Raw genomic sequence first — 21,681 nt, 5'->3', positions numbered from 1 at the left:
CTTCTCCCATGTTGCATGGCTCGGCGTACCGTCCTCCTTCATCCCCCCGTCCCCTGTCCCTCATACTCACCTGTCCGTCCTACACCGCGCGGCCGCGCCAACATCCCTCTGGCCCTGTCCCGACTCCCGACGCAGCACCTTCTTCCTGAGTGAGCGGTCAGGTGGTACCGCTCATTAAGGTCATGAATATGCACATATTCATGACCTTAATGAGCGGTACCACGTGACCGCTCACTCAGGACGCTACAGACGCTGAGACCAGGCATTGCTGGAGCAGGGTATCATCTTCCAGGAGGGTGGGTGGGAGGCAGGCAGGCGGGGGCGGGGGGGGCTTTCGGTTGGGATGTGACCAAGGACTTTAAAAAAAAAAAAACTTGCTCAGGTGCCGCCCCCCGCATCGTCTCCGCCCTAGGCACGTGCCCTCAAGTGCCTAGTGGCAAATACGGCCCTGACTATCACTACGAATAGCATTATCCTTCGGTTAGATCCCTCCTTTATGCCTAAAGTAGTCTCAGACTTCCATAGAGGTCAGGGTATTGTGCTGCCCTCATTCTGTCCAAATCCCTCCAATGCAAAGGAGGAAGTCTTCCACACCCTGGATGTTCGCAGGGTGGTCCTCTTTTACCTCTAGCAAACTAAAAGTTGGAGGATTGACCAGAACCTATCTATTCAGTTCTCAGGATGGAATAAAGGCAAAAAGGTGGCTAAAAGTATGATTGCTAACTGGATCAAGCAAGCCATCTGCCGAGCATATACAGTAGAGACCAAAAGTTTGGACACACCTCATTTAAAGATTTTTCTGTATTTTCATGCCTATGAAAATTGTACATTCACACAAACTATGTATTGACACATGTGGAATTATATACTTAACAAAAAGTGTGAAACAACTGAAATTATGTCTTATATTCTAGGTTCTTCAAAGTAGCTACCTTTTGCTTTGATGACTGCTTTGCACACTCTTGGCATTCTCTTGATGAGCTTCAAGAGGTATTCACTGGGAACGGTCTTCCAATAATCTTGAAGGAGTTCCCAGAGATGCTTAGCACTTGTTGGCCCTTTTGCCTTCACTCTGCGGTCCAGCTCACCCCAAACCATCTCGATTGGGTTCAGGTCTGGTGACTGTGGAGGCCAGGTCATCCAGCGTTGCACCCCATCACTCTCCTTCTTGGCCAAATAGGCCTTACACAGCCTGGAGGTGTGTTTGGGGTCATTGTCCTGTTGAAAAATAAATGATGGTCCAACTAAACGCAAACTGGATGGAATAGCATGCCGCTGCAAGATGCTGTGGTAGCCATGCTGGTTCAGTATGCCTTCAATTTTGAATAAATCCCCAACAGTGTCAGCAGCAAAGCACCCCCACACCATCACACCTCCTCCTCCATGCTTCATGGTGGGAACCAGGCATATAGAGTCACCTTTTCTGCATCGCACAAAGACACGGTGGTTGGAAGCAAAGATTTCAAATTTGGACTCATCAGACCAAAGCACAGATTTCCAGAGGTTTAATGTCCATTCCTTGTCTTCTTTAGCTCAAACAAGTCTCTTCTGCTTGATGCTTGTCCTTAGCAGTGGTTTCCTAACGGCTATTTTACCATGAAGACCTGCTGCACAAAGTCTCCTCTTAAGAGTTGTTGTAGAGATGTGTCTACTAGGGTTGAGCGACCTTTACTTTTATAGGATCGGGTCGGATTTCACGAAACCCGACTTTTTCAAAAGTCGGGTCGAGTGAAATCGGCCGATCCTATAAAAAAGTCGGGGTCGGGGTCGGCCGAAACTCGAAACCCAATGCAGTGCATTGGGTTTCCAATGGTTCCCAGGGTCTGAAGGAGAGGAAACTCTCCTTCAGGCCGTGTGATCCATATTTAAGTGTAAAATAAAGAATAAAAATAAAAAATATCGCTATACTTACCCTCTGACGTGCCCTGGTACTAACCGGGAACCTTCCTTCCTTCGAATCAGCGCTTTCAGGACCTTGCGGTGATGTCGCGGTGACGTCGCGGCTTGTGATTGGTCGCGTGACCGCCCATGTGACCGCCGCGCGACCAATCAGAAGCCGTGACGTCACCGCGACGTCACCGAAGGTCCTGGAAGCGCTGATTCTTAGGAAGGAAGGCTGCCGGAAAGAAGCAGGGCGCGTCCGAGGGTGAGTATATTCCTATTAGGTAGCGCTGATTCGAAGGAAGGAAGGTTCCCGGTTAGTACCAGGGCGCGTCAGAGGGTAAGTATAGCGATATTTTTTATTTTTATTCTTTATTTTACACTTAAATCTGAATTCCGATACCAATTCCCGATATCTTAAACATATCGGGAATCGGTATCGGAATTCCGATTCCAGATTCAGAAGATCGCCGACTTCAAGGCCGACCCCACACAGGGGTCGGGTCGGGTCTCATGAAACCCGACTTTGCTAAAAGTCGGCGACTTCTGAAAGTGGCCGACCCGTTTCGCTCAACCCTAGTGTCTACTGCTAGAACTCTGTGCGGCATTGACCTGGTCTCTAATCTGGGCTGCTGTTAACCTGCGATTTCTGACGCTGGTGACTCGGATAAACTTATCTTCAGAAGCAGAGGTGACCCTTGGTCTTCCTTTCCTGGGGAGGTCCTCATGCTAGCCAGTTTCTTTGTAGCTGCTTTTTTCTTGCCATAATACAAATTCAAACAGTCTATTCAGTAGGACTATCAGCTGTGTATCCACCAGACTTCTGCACAACACAACTGATGGTCCCAACCCCATTTATAAGACAAGAAATCCCACTTCCCCTGTGAAGTGAAAACCATTCCCGGTGACTTCCTCTTAAAGCTCATCAAGAGAATGCCAAGAGTGTGCAAAGCAGTCATCAAAGCAAAAGGTGGCTACTTTGAAGAACCTAGAATATAAGACATAATTTCAGTTGTTTCACACTTTTTTGTTAAGTATATAATTCCACATGTGTTAATTCATAGTTTTGATACCTTCAGTGTGATGTACAATTTTCATAGTCATGAAAATACAAAAAAATCTTTAAATGAGAAGGTGTGTCCAAACTTTTGGTCTGCACTGTACATCACAGAATTTTTCACCTCCTGTATCACTGAAAGCCCACTCTACTTGTTCTGTATCAATGTCATAGGCAGAAAGAGGGAACTCATCCTCTGAGCAGATATGCAGAGCCGCCACCTGGTCGTCAGTCCATATATTCACCAGGCATTACAGACTAATTTAAAATAGGGACTTGTCTTTTGGCAGACGAGTTCTGCAGGCTGTTGTCCCTCCCTAAGAAATTAGTTGTTGGTATTACTCCGATACTGCGATTGTGGAAGGTGACTTGAGAAAATAGAATTAGACTTACCGGTAATTCGTTTTTTTAGGAACCTTCTACAACAGCACTAATTTCCCTCCCTATCTGATATTCCTATTGGATGATTCCTGCACTTGAGTAGTAACTATAGATGCTACTGGATCATTCCCAGACACAGGGCCATGGGTTCTCGGTACCGGGCCTCTCTGGTTCGGTTCTGAGGCTGTCACGGTGGCTAGACCCGGTCCGCGACCCTGCTAAGGGGCGTCCAATAGAGGTGGTGCAGTCTGTCAGGGGTTCGTGACGCCACCTGTGGTGTTCGGTCAGGGTGACCGGCGCTGCTGTGGGGTCCGCTGGGGTGATGGAATTGCAGCTGGATGGTATACCTTCCCACAGGTGAAGTATGTCCCCAGGGCTTCCCAGTAAGGTGGATAGTGATGGTGTGAGGTGCAGGCAATAACGAGGACACAAGGTTGCAGTCTCTTTAACTCTTTACTGAAGACTTCAAGATCCTCAATCCAGAGCACGTTTAACAGGGCTATCAGAGACAGGCCGGTCTGATGGGCACTTCCAGAGTTTCCCTCGCAGATGGAAATCGTTGCCCACCCTAGCGCCTGTGTGTTGTAGTTCTACCCTGCTGAGCATTCGGAATAGTCCTCACAACTGCTGTTCTCGTTCGTTCTCTACAGCTCTCTCTCTCTCGTTAGTTCCAGATGTTGCTAGTTTCTCGTCCCCCAGTATGTTTTGGCTAGGACGCACCCGTATGACGGGAAGGCTTGGAGGTCTTCCGGGACCCTAGAGACGCCCCTCTCCCAATGTTGCCCCCTATGTCTTCTTAGGAAATTTAAGGTAGACAGCCAACCTATAATTAACTGTCCTGCGGAGTTTGAAGTAAGGCCTGAAGTCAGTTACTCCCGCGGTGTTCCAGCCACCGGCTACGCGCCTCAGTAGGATGTTGCCTCGGTCTCACGGCACGACTCCTACTGGTACTCCTTTTTGCTAGATCTCGTTTACACTGTTCCACAATATCCTTCCTTTCTTGTCTCTTTCTTAGGCTACCGCCGCAAGGAGGTGCAGGCGCGGTTCCGTAACGTTCTGTTCTGTTCGCTAGGTACCTGCCAGGTTCCCACGCCTGACAGGGGCCCCCCTGTCTCTTCTCCCTGCAACACCCCCTGCCATGGGATGTTGCCTGAATCCAACCCAGTCAGCTTCTGACTAACTTCCTATCCAACCCCTTGTTTTACCAGTGTGAGGAGGGGCCCAATAAATAAAGCCTTTTGCTCCCCCTAGTGGCCGGAGTGTGAAGTGTAATGTGTGCTGGTGATACCTGGTCAGGAGAATTCCTTCAGTGCCATCAGACGTACCATCACTCCCCTTAGTGGCAGAGTGTCATACTGCAATGACCAGATCTCTGGGGCGCTGCACTTTCCCCCGGTTAAATCCAGTACTCCTGGACTGGGAAGAAGAACAACAATACATAGCAGCAAAAGACATACAAAATTTTTGAAATGCTAAAACAAGTAAATAGAACAATGCTTCCCTTTATGGGAGGTGAGGACACTTGAACGTTACAAACAAAATTAAATATTTTTAAATAACATATTGACTATAAATAACTCTCAGTACCCAGCCGGGTATTCTACCAAGTGCAAACTTTTGAACAATAAGTTAACTTTTCCTTTAAGGGCGTATACGCTGAACCCACTAAAGGCCTACTATAAAATGCTATATAAATAACTCAACTTTCCTTTCCTTTCCAACTTCCCCAATGCAGGACCGCCTAGCTCCTTGGCCGGGTCTACTGTCATTGTACCGACCATCTTTCTACAGTTCTCAGGAGGACTCTCTCTCTAACCCCTACGGGTTCACTTTCAAGCTTTCCTGTCCTCAATCTCTATCAACATTATCAAACTTTCTAAATTTCAACATTATTAACGTTTCAACTTTTATTAAGGCAATCATGTAAACATTCCCTTTAAGAGGGACCCAAGTCTCTAGAAAGTAGTGCAGATTCTCTCTGTCTGCAAGTCCACTGAAAGCAAGACCTTCTGGGTTATGTCCAGAAGCATTATCTTCGCAAAGTCTTCTTTCACTTGTAAAATCAGTAGGGAGCACCTTTAAGAAGGTGCAAACTATATACAAAGCAGTATTGGATTCATTCACTGTTCATGATCCAGCAGTCTTTTAAACAATGATGAACTTGTGCAAAAATAGAAAAAGAACTATAAACAATAGGGATCCCGGGTAAACAAAGGGACCCCTTTTAGGAATAACCCTGGACGGGTTTTAAGCAGCAGCAAGAAACAGTTAACTATTTACAGTTGTCGGGGTTTCGAGGTTTGTTACTGTAAGGGTACCGTCACACTGAAACGACGCTGCAGCGATACGAAAACGATGTCGATCGCTGCAGCGTCGCTGTTTGGTCGCTGGAGAGCTGTCACACAGACAGCTCTCCAGCGACCAACGATCCCGAAGTCCCGTGGTAACCAGGGTAAACATCGAGTTACTAAGCGCAGGGCCGCGCTTAGTAGCCCGATGTTTACCCTGGTTACCAGCGTAAACGTAAAAAAAACCAAACACTACATAGGCTAGGTTCACACTAGCGTTGCGCCGCCCTGCGTCGGCGACGCAACGCGCGACGCACGTAAAAACGCGCGCAAACGCGTGCGTCGTTTTTGACGAAAATCGGACGCACAGAAAATGCTACAATGTAGCGTTTTCTTGCGTCCGACGCTAGCGTCGGAAACGACGCACGTGGCGAAAAACGCCACCAAAACGACGCACGCGTCCCCTATGTTAAACATAGGGGCGCGTCGCCGCTGCGTCGCCGCTGCGTCGCCGGCGCGTCGCCGGCGCAACAGCGACGCACATTGGCGGAACGCCAATGTGAACGTAGCCATACTTACATTCCGTGTCTGTCCACCGGCGCTCTGCTTTCCTGCACTGACAGTGAGCGGCCAGCCGGAAAGCAGAGCGGTGACATCACCGCTGTGTTTTCCGGCTGGCCGGCGCTGACACAGGATGCAGGAGGAGTGCAGAGAAGCACAGCGCCGGGGACAGACAGCAGAAGGTAAGTATGTAGTGTTTTTTTTTTTTACGTTTACGCTGGTAACCAGGGTAAACATCGGGTTACTAAGTGCGGCCCTGCGCTTAGTAACCCGATGTTAACCCTGGTTACCAGTGAAGACATCGCTGAATCGGCGTCACACACGCCGATTCAGCGATGTCAGCGGGAGATCCAGCGACGAAAGAAAGTTTCAAATGATCTGCTACGACGTACGATTCTCAGCAGGGTCCCTGATCGCAGTAGCGTGTCAGACACAGCAAGATCGTAAGGATATCGCTGGAACGTCACAGATCGTGCCGTCCTAGCGATCAAAGTGCCACTGTGTGACGGTACCCTAACTCAGGGGGTAGCACCGGTCAGAGTAGCCCAGCTGGATACTGGCGGCTACCAGGTGCCACATAAGGGGCTCCCTCACTCCAGATAGGGATCTTATGGCTTTGCATATCTCTTTTCTCTTCCGATGCGGTATCAATGTCACTAATCGGTTTTTCAGGTATAATCTGGGTTCGAATATCAGTTTTGGTAGTAGGAGCAGTATTAGGATTTGTCAGTTCAGAGTTAGTCTGAGTCATGGCAGCAGGTGGCGCTGCTACGGGGCCTACCAGTAGGTCTTTTGTCACTGGGGCAGGGTCGTTCTTCATACCTGCTTCAGATGTGGTCCCTCCAGTGCCGGCCTGCTCCGTCTCCGCTGGGATCTGGAACGCTGACTGTGGGGCCTTGCGCTGTGGCGTTGTCATCTCTGCTTGCAGTATCTCGCTTTTCGGCACGGCCTTGCTTTCTGGCTTCGGAGCGCTGGAACTTCTTCCTTGCTCCGGACCAGACGAGGCTGCCGACAGACGTATGGTGAGGCCCCCGGTGACTATCTCCTTCCACCCGGCCTCAGTGCTCAGCTGCGTCCGCCGGAGTCGATCGCTGAGCTCATCCACTCCAGCCTGCAGGAAGTCGGGGCCAACAGGTGACGCCTGGCCGCGGTATCTCTCTGGGTAGCTGGGGGAGTCCTCGGCTCCGACCCCACGCTCCGGTCCCGGGCGGCTTGTCATGGCGTCCTCCACGTGGGTCACTTCTTCTCCCTCCTTGTCCTTTTCCCGCTCTCTCCTTTGTGGGCGGTTTTGTTTTCTTTGTCTCCGCCCTCCACTGAGGATCAGGAGGCGGATCTCGGCTGCTGACGGACACGTCCTCAACGTACAGAAATATTTAGACTGGGCGGCCATTACTTTTCACGCTCTTCAGCTTGCTCATGCTCACTTCCACGCCCTTCTTCTTCTCCTGCGCTCCTCGTGGCGCAGCAATGGCGGCGGTTTTGGGGGGAATCTGGCGGCAGATAGCAATACACAGTCTTTGCAATAAATCACAGTTCCAAGGCACACATGACCTGCTTCTCAGGCTTAAGTAGGATCCTGTTCGTGACGCCAAGTTGGATCGCCCCCAGACACAGGGCCACGGGTTCTCGGTACCGGGCCTCTCTGGTTCGGTTCTGAGGCTGTCACGGTTGGCTAGACCCGTTCCGCGACCCTGCTAAGGGGCGTCCAATAAAGGTGGTGCAGTCTGTCAGGGGTTCGTGACGCCACCTGTGGTGTTCGGTCAGGGTGACTGACGCTGCTGCGGGGTCCGCTGGGGTGATGGAATTGCAGCTGGATGGTATACCTTCCCACAGGTGAAGTATGTCCCCAGGGCTTCCCAGTAAGGTGGATAGTGATGGTGTGAGGTGCAGGCAATAACGAGGACACAAGGTTGCAGTCTCTTTACCTCTTTACTGAAGACTTCAAGATCCTCAATCCAGAGCACGTTTAACAGGGCTATCAGAGACAGGCCAGTCTGATGGGCACTTCCAGAGTTTCCCTCGCAGATGGAAATCGTTGCCCACCACTAGCGCCTGTGTGTTGTAGTTCTACCCTGCTGAGCATTCGGAATAGTCCTTGCAACTGATGTTCTCGTTCGTTCTCTACAGCTCTCTCTCTCTCGTTAGTTCCAGATGTTGCTAGTTTCTCGTCCCCCAGTATGTTTTGGCTAGGACGCACCCGTATGACGGGAAGGCTTGGAGGTCTTCCGGGACCCTAGAGACGCCCCTCTCCCAATGTTGCCCCCTATGTCTTCTTAGGAAATTTAAGGTAGACAGCCAACCTATAATTAACTGTCCTGCGGAGTTTGAAGTAAGGCCTGAAGTCAGTTACTCTCGCGGTGTTCCAGCCACCGGCTACGCGCCTCAGTAGGATGTTGCCTCGGTCTCATGGCACGACTCCTACTGGTACTCCTTTTTGCTAGATCTCGTTTACACTGTTCCACAATATCCTTCCTTTCTTGTCTCTTTCTTAGGCTACCGCCGCAAGGAGGTGCAGGCGCGGTTCCGTAACGTTCTGTTCTGTTCGCTAGGCACCTGCCAGGTTCCCACGCCTGACAGGGACCCCCCTGTGTCTTCTCCCTGCAACACCACCTGCCATGGGATGTTGCCTGAATCCAACCCAGTCAGCTTCTGACTAACTTCCTATCCAACCCCTAGTTTTACCAGTGTGAGGAGGGGCCCAATAAATAAAGCCTTTTGCTCCGCCTAGTGGCCGGAGTGTGAAGTGTAATGTGTGCTGGTGATACCTGGTCAGGAGAATTCCTTCAGTGCCATCAGACGTACCATCACTCCCCTTAGTGGCAGAGTGTCATACTGCCACGACCAGATCTCTGGGGCGCTGCACTACTGTGTCCAGGAAAAACACTGGTGGTTGTAGTAAAGGGAGGGGTATTTAACCTCTTTGTGTTCCCTGACCCCATTAGGGCGGGGAGACATCCTCCGATACTGCTGTCGTGGAAGGTTCCTAGAAACCGAATTACCGGTAAATCTAATTCTATTTTTTGTTGCTCCCGTGATCAGTCTTCCCAGAGGAATTACAAAGTGAAAGGCAAATAAGGCTGTTCCAAAAGGTGGAAAGGGCAAAAATATTCTTTTTTTCCCACCACTAGCAAACTCCTGACAAGTAATGACTGCTCTCCTGTCCGGGGTCAATATCAGGCTTCCTCACTCAGTGGCAATCTGTCTCCACAAACGAGTAGGTCCTCCATACCACTCAGGATGGTTTGAAACTAGAATTCTAGAGTTTTCCCCTTCAATGCCTTACTACATTCCCTACACCTTCCAGACTTCATACTGTTAAATCTTCAAGGTCTGCTTCAAGTAAAGGTGATCTCTTAAGTACCCCTACAGGAAATAGGCAGGGGCCAAATTCTCGCCTCTTCCTGGTCGAGAAGCCTTCAGGGAAGCACAGAGTGATCAATCTGAAAGCCCTGAATCAAGTGATCACAGATGATTCACAATGGAATCTATCAAATCAGAAATCCCGCTCATTGGAAAGAATTGGGTAATGGATGCAATAGATCTGAAGGATGCCTATTACCACGTGCCAATCCACCGAGATCATCAGAGGTTCCTCAGATTTGTAGTTTTCCATGGTCACCAGGTTCGCCATTTCCAATTCAATGACCTCCCATTCAGCATTTCATCAGCAGCGCAACTATTCGCCAGGATTGTGACAGAAGCCGTAATCTTCATCCGTCATCAGGGGATTTGCATCATTCCGCATCTAGACTACTTCCTCATCGTCGCACCATCTATTCCTCATCTAAATTTAATGTGGTAAAAACCTTGGAAATCCTGGAATCCCTGGGCTGGATCCCAAATCTGGAGAAGTCGGATCTTCATCCTTCACCAAGGAAGAAATTCTTGGGAATCCTACTGGATTTGGGGAGAAGAGCATCCTTCTTGCCCAGAGATCATCAACTCTATCTGTTTCAGAGGATTTCCAAGTTCAGAGACCAACGGGCTCCTACCCTGAGTGACTCAATATCTATCCTAGGATCACTGACATCATGCATCTAGGCTCAAGCCAATACACAAGTCCTCCAAACTCATATTCTCTCGTTTTGGGACAGGCATCAAAATTCTATGACCAGGAGAGTTCCCCTTCCCATTCATGTGATGTCTTCCCTTGCATGGTGGCTAAACTACAAGAACCTTTAGCCGGGGGGTCAGTTGGGATCAGCTTCCCCTGAAGATACTCACTTCAGACGCCAGTCAGAGGGGCTGGGGCGCTGTGGTAAAGAAAACCCACTTCCAAGGGGTTATGGTCCCCAGACATCAAATCCAGTTCCTCAAACCTCAGAGAACTGAAGGTGGTAGAGAAAGCATTGAAAGCCACATCTGCCCTTTGTCCAAGGTCATAACGTACGTGATGATTCCGACAATATGACCACGGTGGCCTACCTCTGCCACCACAGAGGCACTAAGTACATCAGATTGAAATCAATCGCTACAAGAATTTTTTCCTGGCCAGAGAAACCTCTTTTGTCCATCACAGCAGTCCATCTGAAGGGGTCTGCCAATGCCCAAGCAGACTTCCTCAGCAGAAAGGACGTCCATCCAAGGGAATGGTGCTTCAACCAAGCAGTCTTTCTATTCCTTGTATCAAGATGGGAGGTTCTGAATGTAGATCTATTTGCCCGTGGCCAGAATGCAAAGGTGAAGAAGTTCTTCTCCCTGAATCCCACGGACGGGGCATGGGAAATGGATGCCTTTTCTCACCCTTGGAGGTACGACCTGGCCTATGCCTTCCCTCCAATCCTGATTTTAAGCCAGGATGTCAAAGAAGATACGGTCCGATCAGGTCACCATGATTCTAAACGCTCCCATGTGGCCGGGAAGAAGTTGGTGCAGCGCTTTGATGGACATAGCCCAGGAAGCTCCACTACTTATATACCAGAAAGACAACCTTCTTCACCAGGGTCCCTTGCTACATCCGGACCTTCGCAGGTTGAACCTTGCGGCCTGGCTAATGAAGCCAGAACCTAAAGAGCTAAAGGCCCTTCAAAGGAAGTGATACAAACTCTCCAGAAGAGTAGGAAGCCAGTGAACAACGCCATTTATGGCAAGGCTTGGAAAAAATTCTAGTCCAGGTGTGCTCTAAATATTCCTGATCACTTTCATCCTAACATTGCTCGAATTTTGGATTTTCTTCAAAAGGGGCTTGATCTAGGTCTTGCATCTAGTACTCTAAAGGTACAGATGTCGGCTCTTAGCTCCTTCTTTGACCAAAACTTAGCTAGTCATCGGTGGATAAAGTGTTTCATGACCTCAGCAGCTAGAATCCGGCCTAGACTTCTTAACCGGATTCTCCCCTGGGATTTAAATCTGGTACTTAACAGTTTAACCACAGACCAATTTGAAATCTTATCATCTACGAGTTGAAAGAACCTCACCCTTAAGATGGTCTTTCTGGTAGAAATTACTTCCGCTAGACATGTAGAAAAGCTGCAGGCCCTATCTATACAAGAGCCCTACTTAACGGTTACAGTCTCGGACTTTCATAGAGGTCAGGATATTGTGCTACCCTCATTCTGCCCCAAACCTTCCAATATGAAAGCCTTTCACACCCTAGATGTTCGTAGGGTGGTTCTCTACTACTTCCAACAAACCGAAGGTTGGAGGATTGACCAAAACTTATTCATTCAGCCCTCAGGAGGGAATAAGGGCAAGAAGGCGGCTAAGAATATGATTGCCAATTGGATCAAACAAGCTCTCTGTCTCGCATACTCATCACAGAATTTATTTCATCCTGCATCACTGAAGGCTCATTCTACACCTTCAGTATCAGCATCGTGGGCAGAGAGGGGGGACACCTACTGAGCAGATATGCAGAACCGCCACCTGGTCTTCTGTCCATACGTTTACCAGACGCTACAGACTAATACAGTTTTAATAGGGATTTAACATTCGACAGACGAGTGCTGCAGGCTCCAGAAATTAATTGTTGGTATTACTCCGATATTGCTGTCATGGAAGGTGACTAGAGAAAATAGAATTAGTATTACCGGTAATTCGATTTCTAGGAACCTTTCACAACAGCATTAATTTCCCTCCCTGTCCGATGTTCTTATTGGAGGATTCCTGCACTTTGGTGGTAACTATTCATGTTAGTGTGTCCGGAAAAACATTGGTGGTTGTAGGAAGGTGGGTGGTATTTAACCTCTGTGTTTCCTGTCCCCATTAGGGCGGGGAGACATCTTCCGATACTGCTGTCGTGGAAGGTTCCTAGTAACTGAATTACCGGTAAAACTAATTTTATTTTTTAGTGACAATATAGTTTTCTATTATTTTCATACTTTGTTTAGATTTTTATTTTTTACTTGACTTTATTTAGAAATGTTTTTTTTTTTTTGGGGGGGGGGGTATGAAGAGGGAGACCCCTTCCTCAAATAACCTTCTAAATACTGCTGTCACTATTGACAGTCGTCTCTGAAGGCATAAATGGCCCGTGATTGGTGCCAATACGATCATGGCTCTGCCTCTATATCAGCTGACAAGTCAATCACTGATGATGGCTTCAGCTGTACTTGTGAGTCGGTGCCATCATCATGCTGTACATATAAGGAAGATGTCGGGTGGAAGTTAAAATGAATCCTCCCTTCCATATTTAGCTACAATCAACGATGCAGAAGCATGGCAATGAGACGCCTCCGCTTCAATGTGCGACTCTCTGATACTTTTGCGTGATGTCATTTAAGGTGCACCAGCAATAGGCAAGAACCTTGGTGAGAAGGCAACAACTGTTGGCCCAATTATTAGAAAATGGAAGAAACACAAGATGACTGTCAATCTTCCTCGGTCTGGCGATCCATGCAAGATCTCGCCTCGTGGATTAAGGATAATTCTGAGAAGTGTCACTCAGGAATCAACCCAAAACTACATGGGAGGATGTGGTCAATGACCTGAAGAGAGCTGGACCCAAAGTCTCAAACATTAGGCCGACATCACACTCAACGTAGGGAAATACGGTCCGTTTTTTACGGCCGTAATACGCAGAAAAAATCCAGAAATAGTGATCCGTATGTAATCCGTTGCCTAGGTGTGGTCGCGTATTTTGCGCATGTAATGATGCGTATGTGATCCTTATGACATCCATAATGCATTTTTTTCCACGCAACCTGACAAAATGGACATTTAATGGTTTTGGAGCCTGAAATTAATTTAAATCAGCATCAACAACCCTATTTAAGGCCTCTACAACAGGTGGCACCCTCCCATATGGACATTTTGTGGTTGTGCATCTGTTGATGTGTTTTGGTAACATTTGCACCATGTCTGATCTACTGCACTTCACCCCAACTAAGTGGGTTTTGTTTAACTGGGTCTTGTCACATCAGTTTGGCCAGCCATACCCTGTGATTGTAGATCCGCGAAGGAGGAGAAGAAGAATGTGGGTGCATCCTCTTTTGACCCAACGCCTCACTAAAGGCCATTTTCAGAGGCTCTATACAGCTCTGCGTGCACAGCCTGATAAGTTTTACCTATACTGTCGAATGACAATACCAACATTTGATATCTTGTTGGAGACAGTACGTTCAGGACGTATCAGGACACCAGGATGCGAAAAAGCATATCCGCAGAGGAGCATCTTCTCCTTACCTTACGGTATGTATTCAACATCCTCACATACTGTATGTTGATGATGTTTTTTTTTCAGGGTTGTTTGCTAGCAGCTATTTTAAAATATAAGTGTTACTTAGGACCAAACCACAATAAAAATATGTATTTGTCCATTAATTTCATTGATATTCCTGTTTTTTTTTTAGTAAACAACATACTTGCGCTTTATCATGTTTTCTCTAAACTATTGTTACCTAGCTAATAAGATTTTTCGTGTCCTTTCAGCTTCCTGTCAACTGGATTGTCTTATGCGGGACTACACCTGGAGTTTCTCATTGGTCGCTCCATGATTTCTGGCATTGTGTGCTCAACATGTTGTGAAATATGGTTGAAACTACATGAACTTGTCATGCCTGAGCCAAAAATGGCTGATTTGCTCAAAATAGCCCGTGGGTTCAATGACACTTGTGACTTCCCACACTGCATTGGAGCCCTGGATGGGAAACATATCAAGGTGCGTAAGCCGCCGAACTCTGGCTCCCAATTCTACAATTATAAGCAGTTTTTCTCTGTAGTTCTGTTAGCTGTAGTTGACAGTAACTACAGGTTTATAATTGTAGACATTGGGGCCTATGGGCGAACAGGAGACTCAAGGGTCTTCAATTCGTCCATTATGGGTCAGCGGCTACGTGAAAACCAGTTAGACCTCCCACCACCACAACAACTCCCAGGCTCCAATTCTGAAGCAGTGCCATATGTTCTTGTGGGAGATGAGGCCTTCTGTTGTGAATTCCGCTCTTGGGCTCCCTCCGGTGGTTGTAAGTGGCACTTTTCTGAGTTCTGCTCTTGGGCTCCCTCTTGTGGTTTCTAGTGGTATGGCTGCTCCTTGGAGTTAGCTGTCATCAGCTGCCTCCACTTATTGTCCGCTATTTAAGTCTGGCTCTTTCTTCAGCCTGTGCCACTTGTCTATGTTCCTGGCTGGATTCACATCTCTGCTTGGATTCTCCTGGTTTCCTAACCAGTTCTGCAAAGATAAGTTCTGGCTTTGCTCATTTCAGTCCACATGTTGTGGACTTATTGTTCTGTGCATTCTATTTTTGTCCAGCTTGTCAGTATGGATTTTTTCTGTTAGCTGGAAGCTCTGGGAAGCAGATTTACCCTCCACACCTTTAGTCAGGTGTGGAGATTTTGTAAACTCTGTGTGGATTGTTTTGTAGTTTTTATACTGACCGCACAGTATCATTTCCTGTCCTATCTATCAAGCTAGACTGGCCTCCTATGCTAAAATCTGATTTCATTTCTGCGTATGTTATTTTCCCCTCCTCTCACTGTCAATATTTGTGGGGGGCTATCTTTCCTTTGGGGATTTTCTCTGAGGCAAGATAGGTTTCCTGTTTCCATCTTTAGGGGAAGTTAGATCTTAGGCTGTGCCGAGGGGTCTAGTGTTGTGAATTCTGTTGTCGGGCTCCCTCCTGTGGTCATGAATGGTACTTCGGCTGGTTCTGTCCATGGACTTCCTCTGGTGGGTGTTTCTGAGTTTCCTTCCTCAGGTGACGAGGTTAATTCGTTAGCTGGCTGCTCTATTTAACTCCACTTAGATCTTTGCTCCAGGCCACCTGTCATTGTTCCAGTATTGGTTTAGTTCACTCCTGGATCGTTCTTGTGTCCTGTCTTCCCAGCAGAAGCTAAGTTCCAGCTTGTATTTCTTTGGTTTGCTATTTTTCTGTCCAGCTTGCTATTTTTATTGTTGTCTTGCTTGCTGGAAGCTCTGGGACGCAGAGGGAGCGCCTCCGCACCGTGAGTCGGTGCGGAGGGTCTTTTTGCGCCCTCTGCGTGGTCTTTTTGTAGGTTTTTGTGCTGACCGCAAAGTAACCTTTCCTATCCTCGGTCTGTTCAGTAAGTCGGGCCTCACTTTGCTAAATCTATTTCATCTCTGTGTTTGTATTTTCATCTTACTCACAGTCATTATATGTGGGGGGCTGCCTTTTCCTTTGGGGAATTTCTCTGAGGCAAGGTAGGCTTTATTTTTCTATCATCAGGGCTAGCTAGTTTCTTAGGCTGTGCCGAGTTGCATAGGGAGCGTTAGGCGCAATCCACGTCTATTTCTAGTGTGTTTGATAGGATTAGGGATTGCGGTCAGCAGAGTTCCCACGTCCCAGAGCTCGTCCTTATTATCAGCAACTATCAGGTCATTTTGTGTGCTCTTAACCACCAGGTCCATTATTGTCCTGACCACCAGGTCATAACAGTACAGGTGGCCCAAAGTACTAATGCATCTCAAAAGAGGGATAAGAGAAGTTCTGAGATCATTTTTTTTTCTTTGCAGTGTGTTTTGTCTCTTTTTTCTCCTTTACCTCTGGGTGGTTCAGGAAACTGGTGTAAACGTGGACATTCAAGGTCTGTCCTCTTGGATGGATAATCTCACTACAAGGGTACAAAACGTTCAAGATTTTGTGGTTCAGAATCCGATGTCAGAGCCTAGGATTCCAATTCCTGATTTGTTTTTTGGTGATAGATCTAAGTTCTTGAATTTCAAAAATAATTGTAAATTGTTTCTTGCCTTGAAACCTCGCTCCTCAGGTGACCCTGTTCAACAAGTAAAGATCATTATTTCTTTGTTACGTGGTGACCCTCAAGACTGGGCATTTTCCCTTGCGCCAGGAGATCCGGCATTGCGTGATGTTGATGCGTTTTTCCTGGCGCTTGGATTGCTTTATGACGAACCTAATTCAGTGGATCAGGCAGAGAAAATCTTGCTGGCTCTGTGTCAGGGTCAGGATGAGGTAGAGATATATTGTCAGAAGTTTAGGAAGTGGTCTGTACTCACTCAGTGGAATGAATGTGCCCTGGCAGCAATCTTCAGAAAGGGTCTCTCTGAAGCCCTTAAGGATGTCATGGTGGGGTTTCCCATGCCTGCTAGTCTGAATGAGTCTATGTCCTTGGCCATTCAGATCGATCGACGCTTGCGTGAGCGTAAAGCTGTGCACCATTTGGCGGTACTATCTGAGCATGGGCCTGAGCCTATGCAATGTGATAGGACTTTGACCAGAGCTGAACGGCAAGAACACAGACATCGGAATGGGCTATGTTTCTACTGTGGTGATTCCACTCATGCTATCTCCGTTTGTCCTAAGCGCACTAAGCGGTTCGCTAGGTCTGCCGCCATTGGTACGGTACAGTCTAAATTTCTATTGTCTGTTACTCTGATTTGCTCTTTATCGTCCTATTCTGTTATGGCATTTGTGGATTCAGGCGCTGCCCTGAATTTGATGGACTTGGAGTATGCTAGGCGCTGTGGTTTTTTCTTGGAGCCCTTGCAGTATCCTATTCCATTGGGAGGAATTGATGCTACGCCTTTGGCCAAGAATAAGCCTCAGTACTGGACCCAATTGACCATGTGCATGGCTCCTGCACATCAGGAGGATATCCGCTTTCTGGTGTTGCATAATCTGCATGATGTGGTCGTTTTGAGGTTGCCATGGCTACAGGTTCATAATCCAGTATTGGACTGGAAATCTATGTCTGTGTCCAGCTGGGGTTGCCAGGGGGTACATGGTGATGTTCCATTTTTGTCTATTTCGTCATCCACCCCTTCTGAAGTTCCAGAGTTTTTGTCGGATTATCGGGATGTATTTGATGAGCCCAAAGCCAGTGCCCTACCTCCTCATAGGGATTGTGATTGTGCAATTGATTTGATTCCTGGTAGTAAGTTTCCTAAGGGCCGATTGTTCAATTTATCTGTGCCAGAACACGCCGCTATGCGGAGTTATATAAAGGAATCCTTGGAGAAAGGCCATATTCGCCCGTCGTCATCACCGTTAGGAGCAGGGTTCTTTTTTGTGGCCAAGAAGGATGGTTCTTTGAGACCTTGTATTGATTAGCGCCTTCTTAATAAAATTACAGTCAAATTTCAGTACCCCTTGCCGTTGCTATCTGATTTGTTTGCTCGTATTAAAGGGACTTTTTGGTTCACCAAGATAGATCTTCAAGGGGCGTATAATCTTGTGCGTATTAAACAAGGCGATGAATGGAAAACAGCATTTAATACGCCCGAGGGCCATTTTGAGTACCTGGTTATGCCATTCGGGCTTTCCAATGCTCCATCAGTATTTCAGTCCTTTATGCATGACATCTTCCGAGAGTACCTGGATAAATTCCTGATTGTGTATTTGGATGATATTTTGGTCTTTTCGGATGATTGGGAGTCTCATGTGAAGCAGGTCAGAATGGTGTTCCAGGTCCTTCGTGCGAATTCCTTGTTTGTGAAGGGGTCAAAGTGTCTCTTTGGAGTTCAGAAGGTTTCATTTTTGGGGTTCATTTTTTCCCCTTCTACTATCGAGATGGACCCTGTTAAAGTCCAGGCCATTTACGATTGGACTCAGCCGACATCTGTGAAGAGCCTGCAAAAGTTCCTGGGCTTTGCTAAATTTTATCGGCGCTTCATCGCTAATTTTTCTACTGTTGCTAAACCGTTGACTGATTTGACCAAGAAGGGTGCTGATGTGGTCAATTGGTCTTCTGCAGCTGTAGAGGCTTTTCAGGAGTTGAAGCGTCGTTTTTCTTCTGCCCCTGTGTTGTGCCAGCCAGATGTTTCGCTCCCGTTTCAGGTTGAAGTTGATGCTTCTGAGATTGGAGCAGGGGCTGTTTTGTCGCAAAGAAGTTCTGATGGCTCGGTGATGAAGCCATGTGCTTTCTTTTCTAGAAAGTTTTCGCCTGCTGAGCGTAACTATGATGTTGGTAATCGTGAGTTGTTGGCCATGAAGTGGGCATTCGAGGAGTGGCGTCATTGGCTGGAAGGAGCCAAGCATCACGTGGTGGTCTTGACAGATCACAAGAATTTGACTTATCTTGAGTCTGCCAAACGGTTGAATCTGAGACAGGCTCGATGGTCGTTATTTTTCTCCCGTTTTGATTTTGTGGTTTCGTACCTTCCGGGCTCTAAGAATGTGAAGGCTGATGCCCTGTCAAGGAGTTTTGTGCCTGACTCTCCGGGTGTTCCTGAGCCGGCGGGTATTCTCAAAGAGGGGGTAATTTTGTCTGCCATCTCCCCTGATTTGCAGCGGGTGCTGCAAAAATTTCAGGCTGATAGACCTGACCGTTGCCCAGCGGAGAAACTGTTTGTCCCTGATAGATGGACTAGTAGAGTTATCTCTGAGATTCATTGTTCAGTGTTGGCTGGGCATCCTGGAATCTTTGGTACCAGAAATTTGGTGGCTAGATCCTTCTGGTGGCCGTCTTTGTCACGGGATGTGCGTTCTTTTGTGCAGTCCTGTGGGACTTGTGCTCGGGCTAAGCCCTGCTGTTCTCGTGCCAGTGGGTTGCTTTTGCCCTTGCCGGTCCCGAAGAGGCCCTGGACGCATATTTCTATGGATTTTATTTCGGATCTCCCCGTCTCTCAAAAGATGTCGGTCATTTGGGTGGTTTGTTATTGCTTTTCTAAGATGGTCCATTTGGTACCTTTGTCTAAATTGCTTTCCTCCTCTGATTTGGTGCCATTGTTTTTCCAGCATGTGGTTTGTTTACATGGTATCCCGGAGAACATCGTTTCTGACAGAGGTTCCCAGTTTGTTTCGAGGTTTTGGCGATCCTTTTGTGCTAGGATGGGCATTGATTTGTCTTTTTCCTCGGCTTTCCATCCTCAGACAAATGGCCAAACCGAACGAACTAATCAAACTTTGGAAACATATCTGAGATGGTTTGTTTCTGCTGATCAGGATGATTGGGTGTCCTTTTTGCCGTTGGCTGAGTTCGCCATTAATAATCGGGCCAGCTCGGCTACTTTGGTTTCGCCGTTTTTCTGCAATTCTGGTTTCCATCCTCGTTTCTCTTCAGGGCAGGTTGAGTCTTCGGACTGTCCTGGTGTAGATACTGTGGTGGATAGGTTGCAGCAGATTTGGACTCATGTGGTGGACAATTTGACATTGTCCCAGGAGAAGGCTCAACGTTTCGCTAACCGCCGGCGCTGTGTTGGTCCCCGACTTTGTGTTGGGGATTTTGTTTGGTTGTCGTCTCGTTATGTTCCTATGAAGGTTTCCTCTCCTAAGTTTAAGCCTCGTTTCATTGGTCCGTATAAGATTTCTGAGGTTATCAATCCTGTGTCATTTCGTTTGGCCCTTCCTGCTTCTTTTGCCATCCATAATGTGTTCCATAGGTCGTTATTGCGGAGATACGTGGCGCCTGTGGTTCCATCCGTTGATCCTCCTGCCCCGGTGTTGGTTGTGGGGGAGTTGGAGTATGTTGTGGAGAAGATTTTGGATTCTCGTGTTTCGAGACGGAAACTCCAGTACCTGGTCAAGTGGAAGGGTTATGGTCAGGAAGATAATTCCTGGGAGTTTTTGCCTCTGATGTTCATGCTGCCGATCTGGTTCGTGCCTTTCATTTGGCTCATCCTGGTCGGCCTGGGGGCTATGGTGAGGGTTTCTGAGTTTCCTTCCTCAGGTGACGAGGTTAATTCGTTAGCTGGCTGCTCTATTTAACTCCACTTAGATCTTTGCTCCAGGCCACCTGTCAATGTTCCAGTATTGGTTTAGTTCACTCCTGGATCGTTCTTGTGTCCTGTCTTCCCAGCAGAAGCTAAGTTCCAGCTTGTATTTCTTTGGTTTGCTATTTTTCTGTCCAGCTTGCAATTTTTATTGCTGTCTTGCTTGCTAGAAGCACTGGGACGCAGAGGGAGCGCCTCTGCACCGTGAGTCGGTGCGGAGGGTCTTTTTGCGCCCTCTGCGTGGTCTTTTTGTAGGTTTTTGTGCTGACCGCAAAGTAACCTTTCCTATCCTCGGTCTGTTCAGTAAGTCGGGCCTCACTTTGCTAAATCTATTTCATCTCTGTGTTTGTATTTTCATCTTACTCACAGTCATTATATGTGGGGGGCTGCCTTTTCCTTTGGGGAATTTCTCTGAGGCAAGGTAGGCTTTATTTTTCTATCATCAGGGCTAGCTAGTTTCTTAGGCTGTGCCGAGTTGCATAGGGAGCGTTAGGCGCAATCCACGGCTATTTCTAGTGTGTTTGATAGGATTAGGGATTGTGGTCAGCAGAGTTCCCACGTCCCAGAGCTCGTCCTTATTATCAGCAACTATCAGGTCATTTCGTGTGCTCTTAACCACCAGGTCCATTATTGTCCTGACCACCAGGTCATAACAGTCTAGGGAGCGTCAGGTACCCCCCACGGCTATTTTTAGTTGCACTGCTAGGTTCAGGGTTTGTGGTCAGTACAGATACCACCTCCTTCAGAGCTTGTCTCATGTTGTTCCTAAACCACCAGATCATAACAGTACAAGTGGCTAAAAATGAATTAAATGTATCTTAAAAGAAGGAAAAGAAAGTTCTGAACCATTTTTTTTTCTGTGCTTTGGTTTGTCTTTTTTTTTTCCTCTTGATATCTGGGTGGTTCATGATATATGTTTTGGCATAGATGTTCAGGGTTTGTTTTCTCGTGTGGATCAACTTGCTGCAAGAGTACAGAATATCCAGGACTATGTTGTCCAGACTCCGGCTTTAGAGCCCAGAATTCCTACTTCTGATTTGTTTTTTGGGGACAGATCCAAGTTTTTGAACTTTAAAAATAACTGCAAATTGTTTTTTGCTTTGAAACCCCGTTCTTCTGGTGATCCCATTCAGCAGGTGAAAATCATCATATCCTTGCTGCGTGGTGATCCTCAAGACTGGGCTTTTTCTCTTGAAACAGGGGATCCGGCATTATTGAATGTAGATGTATTTTTTCAAGCGCTCGGATTATGACGAACCTAATTCTGTGGTGGACAGGCTGCAGCAGATTTGGACTCATGTGGTGGACAATTTGACGTTGTTTCAGGAAAGGGCTCAACGTTTTGCTAACCGCCGTCGGCGTGTTGGTCCCCGGCTTTGTGTGGGGGATTTGGTTTGGTTGTCTTCTCGTCATGTTCCTATGAAGGTTTCTTCTCCTAAGTTTAAGCC

This window comes from Ranitomeya imitator, chromosome 1 (assembly GCF_032444005.1).
Source record: "Ranitomeya imitator isolate aRanImi1 chromosome 1, aRanImi1.pri, whole genome shotgun sequence".
NCBI lineage: Eukaryota > Metazoa > Chordata > Amphibia > Anura > Dendrobatidae > Ranitomeya > Ranitomeya imitator.
Note: the sequence above shows the minus strand (reverse complement) of the source record.